This window comes from Ambystoma mexicanum, chromosome 5q (genome assembly GCF_040938575.1).
Source record: "Ambystoma mexicanum isolate Mex_15411 chromosome 5q, UKY_AmexF1_1, whole genome shotgun sequence".
Classification (NCBI taxonomy): domain Eukaryota; kingdom Metazoa; phylum Chordata; class Amphibia; order Caudata; family Ambystomatidae; genus Ambystoma; species Ambystoma mexicanum.
The window spans coordinates 836,549,044-836,571,986 of record NC_090933.1 but is presented as its reverse complement, the minus strand read 5'-3'; the positions used below and the strand labels follow the sequence as shown (position 1 = coordinate 836,571,986).

Here is a 22,943-nt window from a genome sequence, read left to right as displayed (position 1 = left end):
GCCCATCACCTCTCTGGTCCGCTTGTCATCTGGCCCGTCACCTCTCTAGTCTGCTGCTCATCTGGTCTGTCACCTCTCTGGTCCGCTGCTCATCTGGCCCGTCACCTCTCTATAGAGAGCGATTAAGAGAGAAGAGCAAAGAAGAGCAAGAGAGAAAGAGGAGAGAGATGGAGAGGCAAAGGTGTGCGAGAGAGAGGGGGGAGAGAGCAAGAGAACTGGGAGATAAAGAGTGTTAAAAAGTGGCGAAGTTGCCTACAATGCACGCCCACACCCCAATGCACCTCCCCTCCCATCACAATACCGTCGCAGAACCATTCAGTGACTAATGGCCCCCTTATTAGCAGTTTCTTGTCGGCATTCTGATTGGAGGTGCTGGTCTTAGCTGAATGGTTTTTATTGTTGTGCTTATGGAGAAATAAGCGCAACAATAAGCGACCAATTGATACGATAAGCGGACAAAACCTGCAACAAGAGACCTAAAAAAATAAATAAGCGACTTGGCTCAAAAACAAGACGAAAGTCGCTTATTATCTCTTCTTTTGACTCCTCACTGTCGCCACAATAGAACTCATCAGATTCTCCTCGTGACTATTTACCTGTGCTGTTCTCCCCCGCAATTCATCCCGTACTTTCTTAAAGTCAGAGACATTGCGCGTGATGGACCACCCTTCTCCTTCACTCGCTGTGATCTTGGGTCCTGTCCAGTGTTATACAGTGAGGGACTTGGCAAAGAATGTTGAGTCTTCTTTCCTTTGTTTAGCTTGTCTTACCAGGACGCAATCAGCAACGTCCAAAGTCGATAATTTGGCTCCTCTCCTACTGTCAGCCACTTCTTTCATTGTCTATTTAGCAGCCGCATCTCGTGACCTCATCACACGGTCGTCGGGGCGGTCCAGATCTCCACCAGGGTTATTTGGTAGTCGTCTCCTGATCCGTCAGCCGAACATGAGGTCTGCTGGACCTTTGCCCATAAATAACACAAAATAAATTGTCTAGGAGTTTTGGCCCTTGTGCTGGAGGAACTTTTTGTAAGTTTCCCCATGCGTAATTTTTGTTGGATACTTAGAGGAGATTTCAATGCGAAACTGGGGTGTGGCCCGGTAGACAACCTATATGATAACACAGAAGATGCTGTGATACCTTTGCCCACTATGAAGGATACCAGGCTCTGCGGAAGGCTTGCGCCTTTGGCACTACCTCTATGAGTGGGGACTACGGTCCACAAATGGGCGCTTGGTTGGGGACATCCCCGGTGGAGGCACTTTTTCTTCAGCAATAGGTAGCTCCACAATATATCATTTTTGTGCCATGTAGTGCACTGGGGACTCATAAAGGGGTTTGAGGTAGGGCCCGATATCTGTAGTGATCACTTCCCCATTAAACTCGGGATTAAGTCAGCTTTAGGGGTGGACATGCTGAGCCAAGCATACCCGCTGGAGTTATCTCTCGATACCTCCCGGTATAGGCTCAAATGGAAGTAGGACAGTAAGGATGAACTAATAAAAAAGGCAGTAGTGTCAAGCTCCCGTGAACTTGATAACTTGCTGTCTGGGACCCTGGAGAGCAAAGGCATACTAGAGGAGTTTGGAAGTATGCTGACTCAGCTCTCTGGTGTTTTCTTGTGCTCCAGGAGAAACAAGAAGGAAAGAGAAGGAGGGGCTGGTTCAATTCGGATTGTTCCAGAGCCAGGAAAAAAACTGGCTGGTCGGTAGAGCACCTGACTTTGCGTAGTACCAGTGTCCCCAAATCCACCATCGTAAGTGCCCAGATGGAATTACAAGAAAGTTGGCAGACGTAAGGGACAAAGATTCCAAATTATTTTGGGAAATAGCCCAGAAGGGTCCTTATTATAAATCAAACATGGAGACCCTGATTAATAATGTCAGACAAGGCCTAGTTGAACCATTTCTCCTCACTCTGCAGTGTGGGGAGCAGGGTTGAGGGAGATGGACAAGTAAATAGGGGTAACCCAGAATGCAGTGATGAGATGGTACTGGGGATAGTATTGCGTTCTGATTGGATGAAATAAAGAAGGCCATTGGTTGCCAACGATGCAATCGAGCTCCGGGCCTGGATAATATCCCGGCAGACCTATTTGTTATGGAGCCAGATCTCTGGGCTGGGCGGCTATTCCACCTTCATGGTTCATGGCAGTAATTTAGCCTATTTACAAGAAGGAATCCCAGGTTTCTTCTGCTTCGTACAGTGCCATCTCACTCCTGGATCCAATTTTTTTAATATCGGGTCACGCTATACTGGCCCGACTAGAGGACTGGGTTGACAGTAGTGGAGTTCTCTCTGAGGTCTAGCTAGGATTTAGGCCAGGGCTAGGTACAGCAGAATAGGCACTTAATCTCTATTGGGTACTGGCCCACTCACGTTATCTGAAGGAAGAGCCCATATATCTGGCATTCATGGACCTGAGCATGGCATTTGACAAAGTCAAAGTCAATGCCAAGCTGTGGGATATGCTCAGGTCCATGAATTGCCTAGGGGCACTTGTGGACCTTATTGTGAGGATTCATGGTATCACCCAAGCCTGTATGAGGAGTGGTGTCAACGGACGTTGCACAAGCTTCTTCAGAGTCAAACTGGGGGGGGCGCCAGGGATGTGTGCCGGCACTCCTATTCTGTTCTTATATAAATGGACTTTACAAGCACCTATTAAAGCCCTCCCCTGATGTCCCAAAGTTAGGTGGCCGGCCTCTACCAGTCCTGGTGTATGCGGATGACTCCGTACTGATGGCCTGTACTCCAAGGGTCTTGCAGGCTCTTATTTCGGAATATGCTGTCTTCTTGGAGGGCTTGGATCTGGTGATAAACGCAGTTAAGTCGGCAGTGATGACCTGCTTGAAGGGTAGATGAACGATTAACTTCAGGGCCATGTATTGTAGGAATATTGTTATCCCCAGGGTTGACCATTTTGATTATCTGGGTGTTAGATTTTCCATTAACATGGGCGCCATGGCCCACCTAAATAAACAGGTTCTTCAGTTTAAGGAGGCTCTGGGTGAGGTCTCTAGGGCCATGTCCATGTTCAAAGCAAAGCCATTAGCCCCTTTGCTCCAGTTGTATAAAGGAAAAGCATCTTTGGTTGCTAAATTTGGGATGGAGCTCATATGTCACCTTTTCCAGACCGTGGAGAACCAATTTTTGAAAACCCTACCGTGGCTCCCAACTTCGGCTCCCAATTCTGGAGTACTTATGGAATTGGGTTGCACATCAATCAGTGACACAATCTCCCTGCAGCCGGTACTACACTGGCTTAGGCTATGGGGTAATGGTAGGGTGTCCCTTACCCATGTATTGATCATCTTTTTGAAAGTCAAGAGCCCAGGAGATAAGATACGTCGCTGGCCTACATCAGGAAACAGTTGAAGGGGATACATTGCACACACCTGTATCCACCGAGTAGCACGCTCTCCAGGGGAGAAATTAATCGATGGACTGCTTGTCGCTGAGTCTGTGTACCTGAACAGAGAAAGCAGAGAAATCATGAAGCCAAAGAATCGAGGGCGGATGACCATCATGTCCCCGGTGTTCAGCGAGATTTACTATGGCCAGAATTCCCCAAGGATCGTGTCCTCGTATCCAGGGCAAGGTTTAACTGAATCTGCCTAAGGGCTGTGGTAGCAGCATTGGACGGGCGGATGCAGACAGATCCTGCCCAATTTGCAAAGTTCTATACGAGGACCTGGCACACCTGATTCTCTTTTGCCCGGCGTATGCACAGGCGAGAAAACGGCTCATACGACCATTATTAAGGGAAATTGGCGTTGTACAATATAGGCCAGCTCTAACCTACCCGTTATGGGCAAACTCACCCCAAGATGGCTGGTCGTTACTTTTGTACCTAAAAATAGCACTTTGTCATAGGAAACGACCACTTGACACGTCGCCCAGATAATGAGTTTTTATATATTGACTAATGAATTGAACTCGTAATTTTATCTGTTTAGTTCTGCTGTAGTTTTAAGATGGTATGTTTTTACTGTGACATTGTCATGACCATTGCCCCTGGCCCTCACTGGCAAGTCATTCTTCCAGCTAGGGCCAGGTCAAAGGCCTTAAAACCTCATCCAAGACTAAAGGCGCCAGGCTCATAACTATCATGAAGACCAACATTAGAATGGGACTATGTACTTGGCACTATTTAACTTGGGGGGGGGGGGTTCAGCCAACATGGAGGCACACACATAGCTCAGTTACAAGGAACTGAGCTATGCGGTCTAGTCTTTTGGGGTTGGCAGGCCTGGGACTACTTTACCTGCACCAGTGAAGTAACTTGGTCGCTGCTCGCCCCCACATCTACGCGCCCCTGCCACGAGGAGCAGGACGGAGAATCCACCTTTTACGATATTAAGGTGAGGAGAAGGCCCAAGGGGAAGGAAGGAGTTGAGGCCAAGGGAGGTGGGAAAACATAAAGACAATCTGGTATTGAATCCAGCTCTCCTATAATGTCACAATCATAACTGATCATCGAAACCTGCAATACCTAAAAACAGCAAAGGCTCAATCATCCCGTCAACTGCAGTGGTCTCTTTTCTTCGCTGAATATGACTGTGATCACCTACCGGCCAGGAGTCCGAAACGGAAAGGCTGATGCCTTGTCCCGCATGGGTGTTGATGAAAAGGTATACATAACTCCAGATCCAGTAGCCATCATTCCAGAAGACAAACTCCTGGGTCTTACGATAACGTTGGCACAGGGTGAACTCCAAAACAAGATCCAGCTCTTAATGGGTCCCACTATCTCACAAGAGTGGTGTACTCAAGGAGAACATTACACCATTAAAGACCAGTCACCATATTTTAGGAACCGTCTATACTTGCCAAGTAAAGATTTACAAGAGCAGGTTATTTCGGGTTATCACGACACCTGATTGAAGGTCATCCTGTAATTGCCAAAACTCTAGCTAAAGTAAAACGAAACTATTGGTGGCCCACATGGCGTAAAGACATCATACAATTTATTCAATCTTGTGGTGTGTGTGCATAAAAGTCCCAAAAGCAGAAACCAGCTTGTCTTCTCCAAACATTGGAAATTCCTCCCGCACCATGGCACACACTGTCCCTTGATTTCATAACAGATCTACCTCCCAGTCAAGGATTCAAGTTGTAGCTTTGTTCTCTAAAATGGCACACTTTATTCCTTTTAAGGGTCTTCCAAATGCATCCAATTTAGCAAAGGTATTCCTGGAGGAAATCGTAAGGCTACATTGCTTTCCATCGGTCTTGATCTCAGATCGAGGTAGTCAGTTTGTATCGAGCTTCTGGAGGAAATGCTGTTCAATGGCCCAAATTGACATTCAACTATCCACAAGTCACCATCCTCAAACAGATGGCCAAACAGAAAGAACAAACCAAGTCCTCGAGCAATACTTACGTTGCATGTTACATCAAGTGCAAATAATTTGGAAGGGCTTGTTATGGATAGCTGAATATGCCTATAATAATTAATTACACACCAGCACTGAACAAACCCCTTTCTACACTATATATGGTAGACATCCACGTACTTCAGAATTGGATCTCCCAACCCCTTTGGAAATGCCAGCAGTTAAAACCCTACATACGACTATTTCCCAGGCCTTCAAAGAAGTAGCAGAACATTTACTTCAAGCCAAGAACAGACAAAAGAAATTCGCTGACCAACATCGTAGTAAAGCCCCCGACTATCAAATTGGAGAGAAGGTCTGGTTAGCATAAAAATATGTGCCCATAAAAGGGACTCGGACCTTTCGTCCCCGATATCTGGGACCTTATTCTATGGAATCCATAATAAATTCAGTGGCAGTTAAATTAGCCCTACCACCCACTATGCAGATTCATCCTGTGTTTCACGTATCACTCCTGAAACCAGTTGTGATGCTGGAAATGCATCAGAGGGACAGGGCCTCTGAATCCTTGTCCTTTACTGCTTTTTATCGTGTGTTCTGTCATGTTTTCTGCCCAGGAGTCCATGTGGGACTCCTGGCAGTGCAGCTCTCTCTTTTGGTTTGGTGAACAGACCCATGGGATACCCTTATGGCACCCATGGGTAGGGGTACAACCCTGTACCCCTAGTGTATGTTTTTAGGCACCTGTGGGTGGCCCACAGAGCAGGGTATGGGCTGGTGGCAGCTCCATGCTGAATTTGACAGGTGCTCTGGGTGTCCTCCATTTTGGGATACCCAGGCCCTGCCATTGGGATCAGTTGATTCCTGATAGGAAACAAGATGGCCCCTGTGGCCTCTTGCTTTCTATTGCCTGTTACCTTGTTTTCCCAAAGTCCTGGGAAGCCCTGACTCTGTCCCTTCCCCCTGACTGGCTGTTGGGTGGAAGTTCCATATATGGTGTTGTTGTGAAGGCCCAGCTAGACTGACTGGAGCCTTCCCAGTGACTGTATGTTGTGGGTACCTCCTGTGGGTGGGACCTGGGTGAATGGAGTGTGTGACCAATATACACTCCTTGTTGTGGTTGTCTGGTTTCTGGCATGAGAGACAAAGACTGAGACAGCCCTGCCCGAAACTGGCCTGAATGCTGTGTGTAGTGTTGAATAACTGGGTACTTTTCCCAATCCACATTCCTTGTTGTGAGTGTCTGAAAGGGAGGAGTGTGGCCTGAATGCACTGTGTGCCTGATTGGCTGACTGACTGCATGAATGCCCTTCTGTATGATTGGCTGCTGAGTGTGTGCCAGCAGTGTGGATGAGAGACAGAATAGTATATCTGGGGACCTCTCACCACTGGTAAGAGGTTCAGGGAACGTTCAGAAGCGTTCTGGAGCTGAGTCTCCACTCTAAGAGTAACTGGAACTGCTGATCCTCGACGTCCAGCTGGAAGAAGAAGACTTGCTGTTGCATTTGCTTCGACCGATCCGAAGGCTGCCGAAATCGTCGAAGACTGACCCGAGAGAGGACCTGGTAAGGCGCCCTCTTCCCGTGCTCCGAGGGACAATCGAGCACCGCTCCATCTTCGCCGAAGCGCCCTGGAAGACAGACCCTCGAAAGGCTGCCGACCCGAGACGGGACCACCGAGGAGATCGAAGTGAAGCACCCGGACATCGCCGCTGTCGAAGTCCATTGCCGTCGACCAGGGTTCGCAGGTTTGTGTAACCGCTGGAGGCCCGTCGAAGTTGTGTTGCCCAGCCGTGGGAACCACTTGACGCCGTGCCGCCGACGACCGGAGCCGCCCGCTCCTTTGCCTAAGAACATTCGAATCGAAGGACTCCCTCGTCCGCACCGTCGACCGCTTTATCCTGCCGGAGAAAGTCGTGGACGACCAACGCGCCGAGGAGAAACCTGCCGGTGGGTTTCCCGCCACCCGAAGACCAAAAAGACTCGAACGACTCGACGCCCTTGCTGGGCCTCTGTCTCCACAATCTTTGCGGTCCAGAACTATTGTCACCGAGGTGCCCCGCACGCCTCTGCCCTGCAGGACGCCGACGCTCCGACGCCGACGAGCACCGCTCGGACGAAGCTGCCGCCTCATCGACGCCGTTCTACCCTGTTTGTCGACGGACGTTCGACGCCCCGTGTCTCCCGCTTGAAAGGGAAGGCATTCAAGAAGGGCCGTCGATTCCCCGCCGCCGAACGTCGAGTTCCTCGACGCTTCTCAACGCCTCTCGACGATCCGTGACTCCCGCTTGAAAGGGGGTCGCTCAAGAAGGATCTGTCGACGCCTCTTCGAGGAACTCGACTCCACTAGGTACATTGGGGGGGTAAAAACATTATAGGAGGGAATAAGACTTGCAGAACAATATATGGACTGGGCTTGTGCTATATCTTTATTTTACAGGTTGCCCAGGTGGGGGGATCTCCACACAGAACTGTGTCTAGTGGTAGGGGCCAGTATTCTGCCTATTGCTCAACCATCTTATTTTCTCTCCTCTCTCTATTGCTGGTTTCACTCTATTGATCTGTGTGACATTGTTACAGTATTGTTGATGCACTTTAATGAGATCTAATACAAAGGGTGGTACCACTTTAGAATTGTACATATTTGCCATTGTTGATTTTCCTAAGTACAAAGTGAGTTATTATGATAAGTGTACATAACCTTGAATATTGATTATATAAAGACTGTGTTCTAACCAATACAGTGTGTGGACATTCCTTTGTGGGGGCTTGGGGACTACACTGTACTTAAGAACCAGCCTGCATCACCTCCTGAGAAGCTAGGCCTTGATTGCTCGACCATTGCTACCGTACTAGAGAATCTTGGCTGGGGTCCTCTGTGCCTCTCTTCTACCATATAGAGAGCAGAAGTACAGACACCCCCCACCGGTCCTTTACACCAGTACAACCCGGTACTCGGGTTACAATGCCACCAAAACCAGTATTAGTTGACGGAGAACCAGAGTTTGAAGTAAAGGATATCCTAGACTTAAAATACACCAGATCCAAACTATACTACTTAGTTCATTGGAAGGGATACGGCCCTCAAGACAGATCATGGGAACCTAGTGAATACATCCATGCACCTCGCTTAATTAAAACGTTCCATCAGAATTACCCAGCCAAACCAGGACCAGGCAGAAGTGCCACCGTGAGAGGGGCCTTGGGGGGGGGGGGTGAGTGCTATCATGACTCTTGCCCCTGGCCCTCACTGGCAAGTCAGCCTTCCAGTTAGGGCCAGGTCAAAGGCCTTAAAACCTCATCCAAGACTCTCTTGGAGTCAATCCTGTTGCCTTTGGCGCCAGGCTCATAACCATGAAGACCAACATTAGAATGGGACTATTTAACTTGAGGTGGTTCAGCCAACATGGAGGCACACACTGTTAAGACGGATTTCTGAACTCTGTCCTGGTGACGCAGAAGTTCAGAAGGCCAACCTAATTACTTGGAACAGGGTAACCTCTGGACGAGCCAGACCAATCAAGGTAGCGATCGCGGCGGTCAAGACTAGGTCTCAAGAGGGGTGAGGGTGACTGAAAGCCCGCAATGAGCACACAAAGCAAGAACACTTACAAACTACTCCAAACAGTTGTTATATTAAAAATATATACACATTTATTTCAAGGCCTTTAAAACAATGACCGTAGCGAGAAAATCACAATATAACGATAGTAAACCAACACATACCATATGAACACAATATATATACAAATACAACAAGTCTCAAGCGTTATATGCACGAAATGTGTAGTCCACCTAAAAGGGAGGGAAAACAGCCAGTGCGCAATAATGCTTAGACCCAGTTCGCCTTCAGAGGCACCTAACTAGATGGAAGTCCGAGCCCTGCGAAGAGTGGAGCCTTGTGCTCAAAAGTACCTGTACGCGCTGGTGCCAACGGGCAAACGGAGAAGCTCTTCGAGGGAAATCGGGCAGTTCAGTTTAGTGCACAAAAGAAGAAGAACAAGTTCCGCGACTCAAGCACAGCCTCCACAGTGGGCAGAAGCAGAGCGCGAGTACGGAAAAGGGTGCTGTTTGACACAGCGGGGAAAAGCAATGGGCTCCTGCAGGAGGGCGACCAGATCCTAGCTATACTACTCACCGGTCCCCGATGCAAGCAGACCCAGGCTTCTCCGCGTCAGTTTCAGCAGCTGGCAGGTTCAGAAGAGCAGGGAACGCCTCGTCGTCGTGTTGAGTAAAAAGACGCCCCAATCGAAGAAACCCGCACAGTTTGTTACCACAGCAGGGCAACGGAGCGGCCGTGTGTATCTGAGCCAAATGTACACTACTCACTTCAGACCTGGGAACGCCAAGTGTACGAAGCGTGTGAGAGTGACAAGGACTCGAAATACTACACAACCTGGCGGCAGTTACAGAGCAAGACTCCCGTGTAAGATGGTCAGTCAGCTGGATGGCCCAGAGACGCTTCCGAAGGCTTACTGGCAGGAGATGGTGAAGATGCCGAGAATAGCTGTTCCCGCTATTCCAAGGGTCGAAGTACCATTACAGGCCTTCTGGTTCGATCAAAGGTGAAAAGGGTTTCACAAGGCGACAGCAGTGCAGAGGAGAAGTCCTTCAGGGTGTCACCAGCGATTCCTCGGTCCAGCCTCTTGGTTGCAGGATACTTGGCTCCTGTATTCCTTCGTTCGTGAGGACTCAGGAGATCGACATGGTAGTGGTGTTTCCAGCCCTCTCTTATCCACGGTTCCCTTCGCGCCAAAACGGAGGGGACCCAATGGGAGATTCGCTCGTCAACACTCACACCATTCGTGGACCAATCACGGACCACGGTGGTCCCAGGCATTCACACCACCCTAGACTCTCTGGCACCCAGGATGTGTATTGGGACCAGACATCCCAGCCCACATCCTGGAGGCACACACAAGACATGTAGAAGCCCGCGAAAGCATCCGTGTTTCGCGGGAAAGTACATGCCCAAATAAGGAAGGCCCCGGGTCGGCTCGACCTGGGGAAGGTGAAGGGAGCAAGACGGTCAGTGGACAGGACAAAGGAGCCTCGTGGTCTGGCCATTTTGGGAGCCAGGCCACCATTTTGGGTTAAACGCGAAAAACGCGCTTAGAACGCCAAAAGGAGCTCAAAACACAAGAAACAATCGCTGCCACCATTCCCGTCCCTGAATCACTTGCACCGATCAGATACAATCCTAAACGAGTATCTAGGGCCTGTAGAAGGCTAGAGACCCAAGAGAGCTGTAACTTAGCTTACAGTGCCCTCTTGTGTCATGTTGCACGAAAGCCGCAACATGATAAAAGAAACTACGGGAAACAGCGTTCCCCGGTACTGACTGTCTTAAGGGCATGTCAGTTTCCCCGTAAGAAAGGAGCGAAAGCCCAGAGGAGTGCGGCAGAAGGCTGCACCTCTCTGGCAAAGTCGAGAACAAGGTGAAAAACAACAGCAAAAAGTTTAGGCGTTGCCACATGGAAGGAAAATTACCTACAATTACGAAATCTTTCCTAACACTCGCCCCTCCCAGACTATGGACAGGGGGAACTAATCCACCCCTGGATGAGTCTTTTGTTCAGGTCGGTTAAACATTCTGGACAACCCATCAGCATTGCTATGTTGGACACCTAGCCTATGCTCAATAGTGAAGTCGAAGCCTTGTAGACTTATGGACCACCTAAGCAACTTTGGATTCTCCCCCTTCATGTTCATTAGCCACTTTAAGGGCTTATGGTCAGTTTGCACAGTGAAGTGGGTCCCATAGAGGTAGGGCCTCAGCTTCCTTAGGGCCCACACAACAGAGAAACATTCTTTCTCTACCGTGGACCATCTGAGCTCTCTCTCCTCAAGCTGGCGGCTAATAAAACCAATAGGGTGTTCCTTACCCTTCTCATCTACTTGTGATAGTACAGCTCCTATCCCAGTGTCAGAGGCATCCGTCTGCACGATAAAAGGTCTTTGATAATCAGGGGCCCTGAGGACAGGGGCCTGGCACAAGGAGTCTTTTAAGCCATTGAAGGCCTTCTCACACTCGTCGGTCCAAGTTACCTTCTTGGGTTTCTTCGGAGTTGTGAGGGCAGTCAGAGGGGCAGCTATGGTGCCATAGTCTGCCACAAAATTGCGGTAATACCCTGTGAGTCCTAAGAAGGCTCTCACTTGAGTTTGCGTAGTGGGGGTAGGCCAGTCTTGTACTGCTTGTACTTTACTGGGAAGAGGCTGTATCCTCCCTCCACCTACTTCATGTCCAAGGTAAACCACTGAGCCTTGTCCAATCTGGCATTTACTAGCCTTTATGGTCAGGTGTGCTTTCTGAAGAGCCTGGAGCACAATCCCGAGGTGTTTCACATGGTCTTCCCAGGTGGCACTGAAAACTGCTATATCGTCCAGATATGCAAGACAGAATTCGTCCAACCCATTCAACACATGATTCACAAGCCTCTGGAAAGTGGCAGGTGCATTCTTCAACCCGAACGGCATTACCCGGAATTGGTAAAGGCTGTCTGGAGTAGAAAATGCTGTCTTCTCCTTGGCATGTTCTGCTAAAGCTATTTGCCAATAGCCAGCAGTGAGGTCAAACGTGCTGAGGTACTTGGAGGCACCCACAGTATCCACCAGCTCATCTGTTCGGGGCAAGGGGTGTGCATCTGTCTTGGTGATAGCATTCAGAGCCCTGTAATCCATGCAGAACCTCAATTCAGAAGTGCCTGCCTTTGGAACCAAAACCACAGGGCTGGACCAAGGACTACTAGAGGGTTCAATCACCCCAAGGTCTAACATCTTGTTGACCTCGGTCTTAATATAAGACCGTACTTTGTGTGACATCCTGTATCCCCTACTTTTGGTAGGTACACTGTCTCCTGTGTCAATGTTATGTTTGCACCAAGGTGTCAAACCAGGCGACTGTGAAAACGGGGGAAAACTGCCTAAGCAAACTTTTCACCTCAGCCTGCTGATCAGAAGTCAGGTGAGGGGCCACTCGGACACCCTCAAAGGAGCTATCTGAAGGACCGCTTTGGAACAGGTCGGGGAGAGGTTCAGACTCCTCTTCCTCAACATCTGAAGCCAGTAGCAGTGCTGCGATTTCGACTCTTGGGACGAAAGCCTTCAGCCTATTCACGTGAAACACTTTTGGAGCCTGTCCAGGCCTTCCAAGGTCCACTAAATAGTTAACCTCACCCAGGGGCTCCACCACTGTGTAAGGGCCTGACCATTTGTCCTGTAAAGCTCGAGGCCTTATGGGATTCATGATCAGGACTTGCTGACCAGGTGTAAAGTTGATGAGGGAAGCTTTCTGGTCGTACCAATGTTTCACCAGCGCTTGTCCTGCCTTCAATTTATCACTAGCCAAGCCCATCAAAAGTACCATCCGTTTTCTGAGCCCTAGCACATAATCAACTACGTTGGTAGTAAGAGGGGGAGTGGGCATCTCCCATCCCTCTTTGACGATGGCTAAGGGTCCCCGTACGGGATGACCGAACAGAAGTTCGAAGGGGCTGAAGCCAACACCCTCCTGTGGTACCTCTCGGTAGGCAAACAGTAAGCATGGTAAAAGAAGATCCCATTTTCTTCTCTGAGGTTCCTCCAGAGCCCCAATCATGCTCTTTAACGTTCTGTTGAAACGTTCCACCAGACCATTGGTCTGGGGGTGGTATGCAGAAGAGAACTTGTAGGTGACCCCACATTCTTTCCACATAGCCTGCATATACTTCGACATAAAGGTGCTGCCACGATCCGACACAACTTCTTTAGGGAAGCCAACCCTAGTAAATATGCCAAGTAAAGCTTTTGCAACTGACTTGGCAGTTAAAGTTTTCAATGGGATGGCCTCAGGATATCTGGTTGCATGGTCGACCAACACCAGGATAAACCTATTGCCCGAGGATGTTTGCGGGTCAAGGGGACCAACGATGTCGATCCCTACCCTTTCAAATGGTACCCTCACAACTGGGAGCGGTACCAACGGAGCTTGGATTGTCGCGCCAACCTTACCAGACAACTGGCAGGAGGCACAACTCCTGCAGTGACTTTCTACTTGCACCCCCATCTTGGGCCAGTAGAAGTGCATGGATAACCTTTGCTTGGTCCTCTTCATACCAAGGTGACCAGCAAGGGGAACTTCATGCGCCAACTGCAGGAGGAAGGGCCTAACAGCAAGGGGGACCACCAACCTCCTATGGTCTCCTTCTGTAGACTCTGTGGGCTCACTATACAGGAGTCCACCTTCCCAATAAATCCTATGCGTCCCAGGAGGTTCACCCTCAAGCTGGGAGCAGGCCTGTCTCCCTAGGCCTTCCAGAGATGGGCACTCACGTTGGCCTTTACTGAATTCGTCCCTATCAGGACCTCCTTCAACTAACAAGTCTTTTAGTTCAGGATGATCGTTGGGGTCAAATACTTCAGGCATCGCCACCTCCTCGTCAGGCCCGGGCGATTGACCAACTTCCTCCACCGCAGTGGTAGGCGAGCTCGGGGGAATATTCTCTTTCCCTCGTCTTGACTTGTCGACTCCTTTCGCCTTGGGTTTCCCCTTCGGCTGGGGTGGCGTATTGGTCTTGGCCAATGCTGCCCGTGCTTGAGACCATGTGTAGGGTCTTTCGGCAGTGTCTCCTACGAGCCCTAAAGCTCTGAGATCATTACCTAACAAGACCTTTCCCGGGACGTTTCTCTGAATGCTCACTGGAATCCTGACTGCTGTACCATTTAAAGTAAGATTTACAGGTATTACTGGGAACATACGGAGTGGGCCGTCAGCCAACTTAGTGGGCATCAGAGTAGCTCTGGCAACTTCCTCTGAGTCTACCAAGGTAGAATCCACTACAGTGCGACTGCACCCACTATCCCTAAGAGCTGGAGTATCTACTCCATTGATCAGCACACTGTCTTTAAAGTAGTGCTTGGTATTATCCGGAATCCTAGCATAAGCCTCTGCGACTTTAGGCTCCCAGGAACCCAGGGAAACTAAAATTACCTCAGCCTCTATCCCGCTGGGAAATGAGTCTGAGGAGAAGGATGCTCCTGTAATCTCTTCTTCCTCGTAGGAGGAGAAGGCCAGATTAGCGGAGTGGACCCCCAAAGGTCTAACCTTACACCGGGGATCCCCCTTCACGTGGTCAGTTGCTCCACAAGCAAAACAAGATCCATTGGGTCTGTTTACATAGGGAGGCTTATTGTAACCAGAGTTCTGTTTCGGAGGCTGACCTCCACTACCCTGTGAGTTCTCTTGTGTCTTACCCGTATTTTTCTTTTTGTGGCCCTTATGAGAAGAAGATTTATCAGATTCTCCACCCTCCTTATCTTTGGACTTTTTCCCTTCCTCCTGCTTACCAGGATGAGTTTTGTCCTTATGGGACACCCGATGTGACACCCATAAGTCGGCTGCAATGGCCAGCTTCTTAGGATCTATCTCCTTCGAATCGGCCAAATGCTGCTTAAGCTGCTTAAGCTCCGGGGAAGAAGATGCAAAAATGTGTTCCAGCATGACAAGATTTATCATGCCTTCGAAGGTAGAAACCTTATAACCTTCGACCCAGCCAGTGTAACGCTCACCTGATTCTCGCAGAGGCGCCGGTCTTGATTGGGCGACTACCGTATCTTCAAAGGTGATGTGCAGCACCCGGTGGGCTCTTTGGGCTGGACCTCTGTGCCCTGTATGCCTGACGTGCTGAGTAAGATGTCTGCAGATAGAAAATACGGGGTTAATGAACTGGGGTTATTGGGGTGTCCCTATCTCTTTCCCCTTCTCCTCTCCTGTAGACCCCCACAGGTTAACGCTCTCACCTTAGGTAAGTGAATGCCGAGCTCTCCATCTGCCTCGGGGCAGGGTGCTGTAACCAGTTTCTTCACTGGATAGGTAGCGCAGGCCTCTTGACTTCAGAGGACTGCTGTCCATCGTTTACTGCACGAACGGTAAGTTTCGAGTAACTCAAATGTCTTTAAAGTCTTTAATAATGATGTCTCTTGTTTTGCAGGGTTCCGGCGATGGCGGATGACGGGCTGAAGTGAGTTGAAGATGGAGCCCGTGTGATGGATAGAAGCGCCTGGAAGCACGTAAGTAAGCGCTTGTTGCCAGCTTCACGATGCGCTCTAACTGTCTTTTTATTTTGCAGGTACAAGTTCGGAGCGGCTGCAGGGTGCCGGGATACCCACTGGGTTAGATGTGGAAAGGAGTAATGGCACGTGAGTATTAAAGTTCCCCAATGTCTTTAAACGCACCTTGTTTTGTCTTTCAGATGCGGGATGCAGCGCCGACGGCCTCCGGAGCGTGCAAAGAGTTGGTAAGCTTTTGTCTTTCAGATGCCGGAATGCAGTGTGAAGACCTCCGGAGCGCACGAAGAGTAGGTAAGCCTTTGCCTTTCAGATGCCGGAATGCTAACCTGTTCTTTCTTGTCTTTATAGGTGTTGCTGAAGACTGGATTCAGGATGGTAAGCCTTTTTCCTTAGGCCCAGGACCGGATGCAGAAGACACGATGAGCGTTCTGCTGCAGAGGGTGCAGAATAACGCAAAGCAAGATTCATCCACCGGGTGTGGTTTAAATAGCCTCCTGTAGTGCTTAGGTATCTCCTTCCACAGCCACGCCTAAGTAAGAAAAGAGTTCCTGGTAAGAAAAGAGTTCCTGCCTTCCAGAAGAGTTCCAGTGTTCTGAATCTAGGGAGTGGCTCCAGCCCCACCCAACAGGAAAAGTAGTTCCAAACAGAAGAGGATCAGAGGCTCAACTGGCAGGCAAGTAAGCAGCATGGTCTGCTGCAGGTAAGTCCACTCAAGCATTATGAGCCCGGCGCTTCCAGCGCTGGGACTGGGCATATTTATGAGCCTGGTGCCACTGGCGCCAGGACTGGGTCCAAAAGGTCCCAATTGGGACTGGTTGGCACTCGGAACCTGGGTTATGGATCTGCTTCCAAGGGAGTTGGGAAAACCCTGACCTTTTGGAAGCAGAGATCATGACAGTACCCCCCCTCAAGGCCCCTCCCAAACCGGGCTTCTCCGGGGGTTTTGGCTTGTCAGGAAATGTTCGGTGAAATCTTTTGATTAGGCGAGGAGCGTGGACATATTCAGCAGGTTCCCAGGATCTCTCTTGGGGGCCGTAGCCTTTCCAGTCAATTAGGTAGAATAGTTTAGATTTGGAGATCTTGGAGTCCAGAATGCTTTTGACTTCAAACTCGAGTTCTCCATCAACTAGGATAGGTTTTGGAGATTTGGTTAGTCGGGTTTGAGGTTGCACGGGTTTTAATAGAGAGACGTGGAAGACCGGATGTATCTTCATGTGCGGGGGCAAGTCCAACTTGACCGCTACTGGGTTTACTATGGTAGTGATGGAATAGGGACCAAGGTATCTTGGGTTGAATGTGCGTGGCCCTTTTAGAGATAGATATTTGGTGGATAACCAGACTTGGTCCCCTACTTGATATTGAGGGGCTTCCTTCCGATGTTGATCTGCTCCTTTCTTGTATTGTTCTTTAGCCCTTTGAAGGTGAGAAACAGCTTCCTTAAAGGCTTGGGTGATTGTAGAATGCAGGTAGTCTACTGCTGGTGTTTCAAGATCTTGGAGGGGATCCAACTCCGAGGTTCAAGGGTGACTGCCGTACAAAAGAAAAAACAGGGTTTTTCCAGTTCCCGAATGGACAGAGTTATTGTAGGCATACTCGGCTATCCAAAGGATATCTTTCCAAGTTTTTTCAGTTTGTTGCAGCATGCAGCGTAAATACTGTTCCAGAGTTTGATTGGTCCTCTCGGTTTGTCCGTCGGTCTGAGGGTGGTGACTGGTCGATAGTCTCGCATCAATTTGAGCCGACCGACAGCAACTTCGCCAAAAATGAGAAATAAATTGACTACCTCGATCCGAAATTAGAACCGAAGGAAAACCGTGCAGTCGGACGATGTTTTCGAGAAATTCTCGGGCCAGAGTTGCTGCTGTTGGCAAGCCTTTGAGCGGAATGAAAAGCGCCATCTTGGAGAATAAGTCCACGATTACTAGAATCGTATTGTATCCGGAGCATGGAGGTAGATCGGTGATGAAGTCCATAGAAAGCGTATGCCAAGGGCGAGGTGGGATGTCAATAGGGCGTAAGAGGCCTGCTGGTCTTTCCTTTTGACTCTTGTTTTGGGCGCATACTCCACAGGACATTATAAAGTCTCTGATATCTTTTTTCCAAGACGGCCACCAGAAGTAGCGCTTGATCTTTTCTGAGGTCTTGGCTATACCGGGATGACCTTCCATTAAAGAGTCGTGATAACAAGAGATTACTTTTTTCTGTAAATCTGTGCTGGGTAGGTATAATCGTTCTTGGAAATACAATAAGTTGTCCTTTACTGCAAAGTCCTTTCCCTGCAGATGCCAATTCTGTATGTCTGCTGGAGTTACAAGTTGCCTGGCTTTATCCTTAACTTCCTCTATGGATTCTGTGGCGATTACACCCAGAATTCTTTGTTCGGGAATGATTGGTACAGGTTTAGGGTTGATCAAGTGTTCTTCCACTCCCATCCGAGAAAGGGCATCGGCTTTACCGTTCTTTGTACCAGGTCGATAGGTAATTATGAAGTCAAACTCGGCAAAGAATAATGCCCAACGGAGTTGTCTAGAGGATTGGGCTTTTGCGGTTTTCAAATATTGCAGGTTTCGGTGATCCGTAATCACAGTAACGGTGTGTCGGGCCCCCAGCAGATAATGCCGCCAAGCCTTAAAGGCAGACTTGATAGCCAGAAGTTCCTTGTCAGTAATCGTGTAATTGACTTCAGGAGGCGAGAATTTGCGGGACCAAAATGCCACGGGATGCAACTGATTGGTTACCGGGTCTTTTTGTGATAGAACTGCCCCCATGGCAAGGCTTGAAGCATCAGTTTCCACGATGTAGGGGAGTTCGGGGCGAGGGTGTTTTAAGATTGGTGCAGAGATAAATTTAGTCTTCAAATCCTGGAAAGCTTGTTCCGCCTCGGTAGACCATTCAAAACGTTTGTTTTTCTTTAACAAGGCAGTGATGGGCTGGACTATTCGAGAGAACTCGGGGATAAACCTGCGGTAAAAGTTAGCGAAGCCTAACATGCTTTGCACACCTTTTACGGAGGATGGTGATGGCCATTTGAGAACTGCATCGACCTTCTTTGAATCCATACGCACTCCGCCAGGTGATAATATGAATCCCAAGAATTCAACTTCAGTCACGTTGAAAACACATTTTTCCAACTTAGCGAAAAGTTTGTGTTGACGCAATCTTTCGAGGACCATTTTCACGTGTTTCCGATGTTCAGATTCCGATGAAGAATAAACGAGAATGTCGTCGATGTAAACAACAACACACACATCTATGAGCTCTCTGAGGACATCGTTCATAAAATATTGAAAGGCGGCCGGGGCATTGCAAAGTCCGAAGGGCATGACCTGATATTCAAATAGCCCATACTTGGTGCGGAAGGCCGTCTTCCATTCATCGCCCTCTTTTACTCGTACTAAGTGGTAAGCTCCTCTAAGATCCAGCTTTGTATATATGCATGCTTTTCTGACTTGGTCCAGGAGTTCAGGGATCAAAGGTAACGGATATCTATTCTTAACGGTGATCTGGTTCAGGGAGCGATGATCGATACAAGTTCTAAGGTCTCCTTCCTTTTTTGGAACGAAGAACAAAGCTGAAGAGGCAGGGGACTTGGAAGGACGAATAAACCCATTTGCTAGGTATTGATCCAGGTATTGTCGAAGGTGAAGGTTCTCAGGCTCGGTGAGGGCATAAATTCTACTACAAGGAGGAGTAGATCCAGGTATCAGGTCTATCTGGCAGTCATAAGACCTATGAGGAGGTAGAGAGTTAGCCTGCTCCTTCCGGAAAACATCTTGGTATTCTAGGTATTCGGGAGGTAACTGGGGAGTCTCTGAAGAAATTGCTGCCAGTGCAACACCAGGTGGAGGGTGACAAGTAGAGACACATTCTGGAAACTGGACCGTTCTTGCTCGCCAATCGATCAGAGGATTGTGTTTCTCTAACCAAGGTATTCCTAGAATAATCTGGAACTGAGGGGCCTTGATCACATCGAACACGATCTTCTCATGGTGTCCGTCTTGACTTACTAGCGTCACCTCTTGAGTGGTATGCGTTACTGGCCCGGAGGCTATCTCCGTACCATCCACCGTAGTAATGACGTCCTTTACAGCCTTGGGACAAAGAGTTAGATTCATCCTCAAAACCATTTCATGATCCACATAATTGCCGATGGCACCGCTGTCGACGTAAGCTTCAATTGCATGTAATCGATCTGGATTATCAGGGCTAATGAGGACCATAGGTATCACGAAATGCGAGGTCACAGAACTGGTTTTCACGCTCGGCAAGAGGACCTCTATTCTTGTCGGGCGAGGTCGTTTCCCTGCTCAGAGTTTGTAACTGTGGTAACTGCAGCTCCTACTGCCTTCTTGGCAGGTTTCACCGGACAGTCTCGAAGAAAGTGCCCTGAGTTTCCGCAATATAGGCATAATTGCAACTGTTTTCTCCTTTCCCGCTCCCTTTGTGTTAGAGGACCTTTCAGACCCCCTATTTGCATGGGTTCCCCGGAGTCTACTCCTTTGGAAGGAGTTGGCGGTTTGGAAAATACTCGAGCATCAAACTTGGAACGATCGGCCTTCCTGTTCTGCAGTCTGTGATCTATTTGAACGACCAAGTCTATATAATCCGAACAGTCTTGTGGGGGATTCACTACTTGGGCTAAAACGTCTTTGAGCTCTCCACGTAGACCTCTATAAAACAGCGTAATCCTTTTGTCCTCAGGCCATTGAGTTTCCACTATTAGTCTATTGAAAGATGCAATATAAGCCAAAAGGTCTTGATTACCCTGTCGCAACGAAAGAAGCTCATTGTCCAAGGCCTGCCCCTGTGCATGTCTTGCGAACAGTTTTTCCATACTAAGCTGAAAGGCTTGAAAATCATGGAGAACCGGATCATCTTGATTAACTAGAGGGATCGACCAGTCTGCCGCATTGCCACTAAGGTACGAAAGTACAAAAGCTACTTTAGCTTGATCAGTTGGAAAGGCTGCTGGCCGGCATAAGAAGTGCAACCGGCACTGATTGATAAATACCGCAAACCTCTTTGGGTCACCAGAAAATTGTTCGGGCGGAGCCAGAGGTACATTCCCAGGTAGGTTGATCTGCACTGGATTCATAGAGGATGTTGAAGGAAGATTTGCCCCTGATGCGGGTAGCGGGGTCTGTCCGGCTTGTGACTGTAGCAATTGTCTAGCAAGATCATCTGTTCTCTCCTTGGAAATAATTAGTTCCCTTCTTAGAGCGTTCGTTTCCTGACGAGCCTGCATGCACTTCTGCCCTTAGTTCCCCAAGTAACCGGGCTAGGTGGTCAGTATCCGAGGTTTCCATAGCGCCTGGGCGAGAGTTTTGCGGTAGGCTTTGCGTTCTGTAATGCTCACCTGATTCTCGCAGAGGCGCCGGTCTTGACTGGGCGACTACCGTATCTTCAAAGGTGATGTGCAGCACCCGGTGGGCTCTTTGGGCTGGACCTCTGTGCCCTGTATGCCTGACGTGCTGAGTAAGATGTCTGCAGATAGAAAATACAGGGTTAATGAACTGGGGTTATTGGGGTGTCCCTATCTCTTTCCCCTTCTCCTCTCCTGTAGACCCCCACAGGTTAACGCTCTCACCTTAGGTAAGTGAATGCCGAGCTCTCCATCTGCCTCGGGGCAGGGTGCTGTAACCAGTTTCTTCACTGGATAGGTAGCGCAGGCCTCTTGACTTCAGAGGACTGCTGTCCGTCGTTTACTGCACGAACGGTAAGTTTCGAGTAACTCAAATGTCTTTAAAGTCTTTAATAATGATGTCTCTTGTTTTGCAGGGTTCCGGCGATGGCGGATGACGGGCTGAAGTGAGTTGAAGATGGAGCCCGTGTGATGGATAGAAGCGCCTGGAAGCACGTAAGTAAGCGCTTGTTGCCAGCTTCACGATGCGCTCTAACTGTCTTTTTATTTTGCAGGTACAAGTTCGGAGCGGCTGCAGGGTGCCGGGATACCCACTGGGTTAGATGTGGAAAGGAGTAATGGCACGTGAGTATTAAAGTTCCCCAATGTCTTTAAACGCACCTTGTTTTGTCTTTCAGATGCGGGATGCAGCGCCGACGGCCTCCGGAGCGTGCAAAGAGTTGGTAAGCTTTTGTCTTTCAGATGCCGGAATGCAGTGTGAAGACCTCCGGAGCGCACGAAGAGTAGGTAAGCCTTTGCCTTTCAGATGCCGGAATGCTAACCTGTTCTTTCTTGTCTTTATAGGTGTTGCTGAAGACTGGATTCAGGATGGTAAGCCTTTTTCCTTAGGCCCAGGACCGGATGCAGAAGACACGATGAGCGTTCTGCTGCAGAGGGTGCAGAATAACGCAAAGCAAGATTCATCCACCGGGTGTGGTTTAAATAGCCTCCTGTAGTGCTTAGGTGTCTCCTTCCACAGCCACGCCTAAGTAAGAAAAGAGTTCCTGGTAAGAAAAGAGTTCCTGCCTTCCAGAAGAGTTCCAGTGTTCTGAATCTAGGGAGTGGCTCCAGCCCCACCCAACAGGAAAAGTAGTTCCAAACAGAAGAGGATCAGAGGCTCAACTGGCAGGCAAGTAAGCAGCATGGTCTGCTGCAGGTAAGTCCACTCAAGCATTATGAGCCCGGCGCTTCCAGCGCTGGGACTGGGCATATTTATGAGCCTGGTGCCACTGGCGCCAGGACTGGGTCCAAAAGGTCCCAATTGGGACTGGTTGGCACTCGGAACCTGGGTTATGGATCTGCTTCCAAGGGAGTTGGGAAAACCCTGACCTTTTGGAAGCAGAGATCATGACAGCCAGTTAAGTTTTTCAAGGACTCAGTGACATAAGATACCCAAGTACCACCTTCCTTTTTCTTATACTCTCTGAAACGTTTCAAATATTTGGCCGGAGTCTTCCCAAACTTTAAAATGAGAGTTTGCTTTAACATTGCAAAATCAGCTCGTTCAGCCTTCGACATTTCCATAATGGCACTACAGCCAGAATGGGGCAGTCTGCTGAGTAACCAGGCAATCTTATCAGCATTGTCAACTTGTTGAACTTCGCATGCATACTCAAACGCATTCAGCCAGTCCATAATGTCATTCCTTTCCTCATACACACTGAGCAGATCTTTCGGAAACCGTGGATGAGAGGAGGCCCCAGACCCATGTCCAGGACCCTTGGACCCATTTGCAACCTGAAGCTTGGCCAGTTCCAACTGGTGATCCCTGTCTTTTTGTTTTTCTGCCTGTTCGATTTTTAGTTTGGCTATGCTGAATTCAAGCTCCTGCTGCCTAAACCGCAGCTCTTGCTTCTTGAATTCAAGCATAGCCTCCCCATCAGCACTGGCAGAGGAAACATTAGACATCTCGTCCTCCCTGTCCTCGTGGTCGCGATGGATCAGTGCAGCGGCAGAACCGTCGGTTCTACCAGTGAGAGCAGCCCCACCTCCTTCCGCACTGTCCTCAGAAGTTATAGCGTCAAGCTGCGCTTCTTGCCACGCCACGATTCTTTGGATCATTTCCAATTTCGTGCCTTGAGAGGAAACACCTCTCTCCGCACACATCTTTTTCAATGTTTCTGATTTGGAAGCATTTAAAGTTAACAAGGTATTTAT

General features: G+C 49.0%; 1 protein-coding gene across 3 annotated transcripts in view; it reads left to right on the top strand.

The window, feature by feature from the left end:
- Window positions 1-22,943, top strand: part of NBN (nibrin) — a 732,941-nt gene that overhangs the window by 1,198 nt on the left and 708,800 nt on the right. The gene's annotated exons all lie outside the window — the stretch shown is intronic.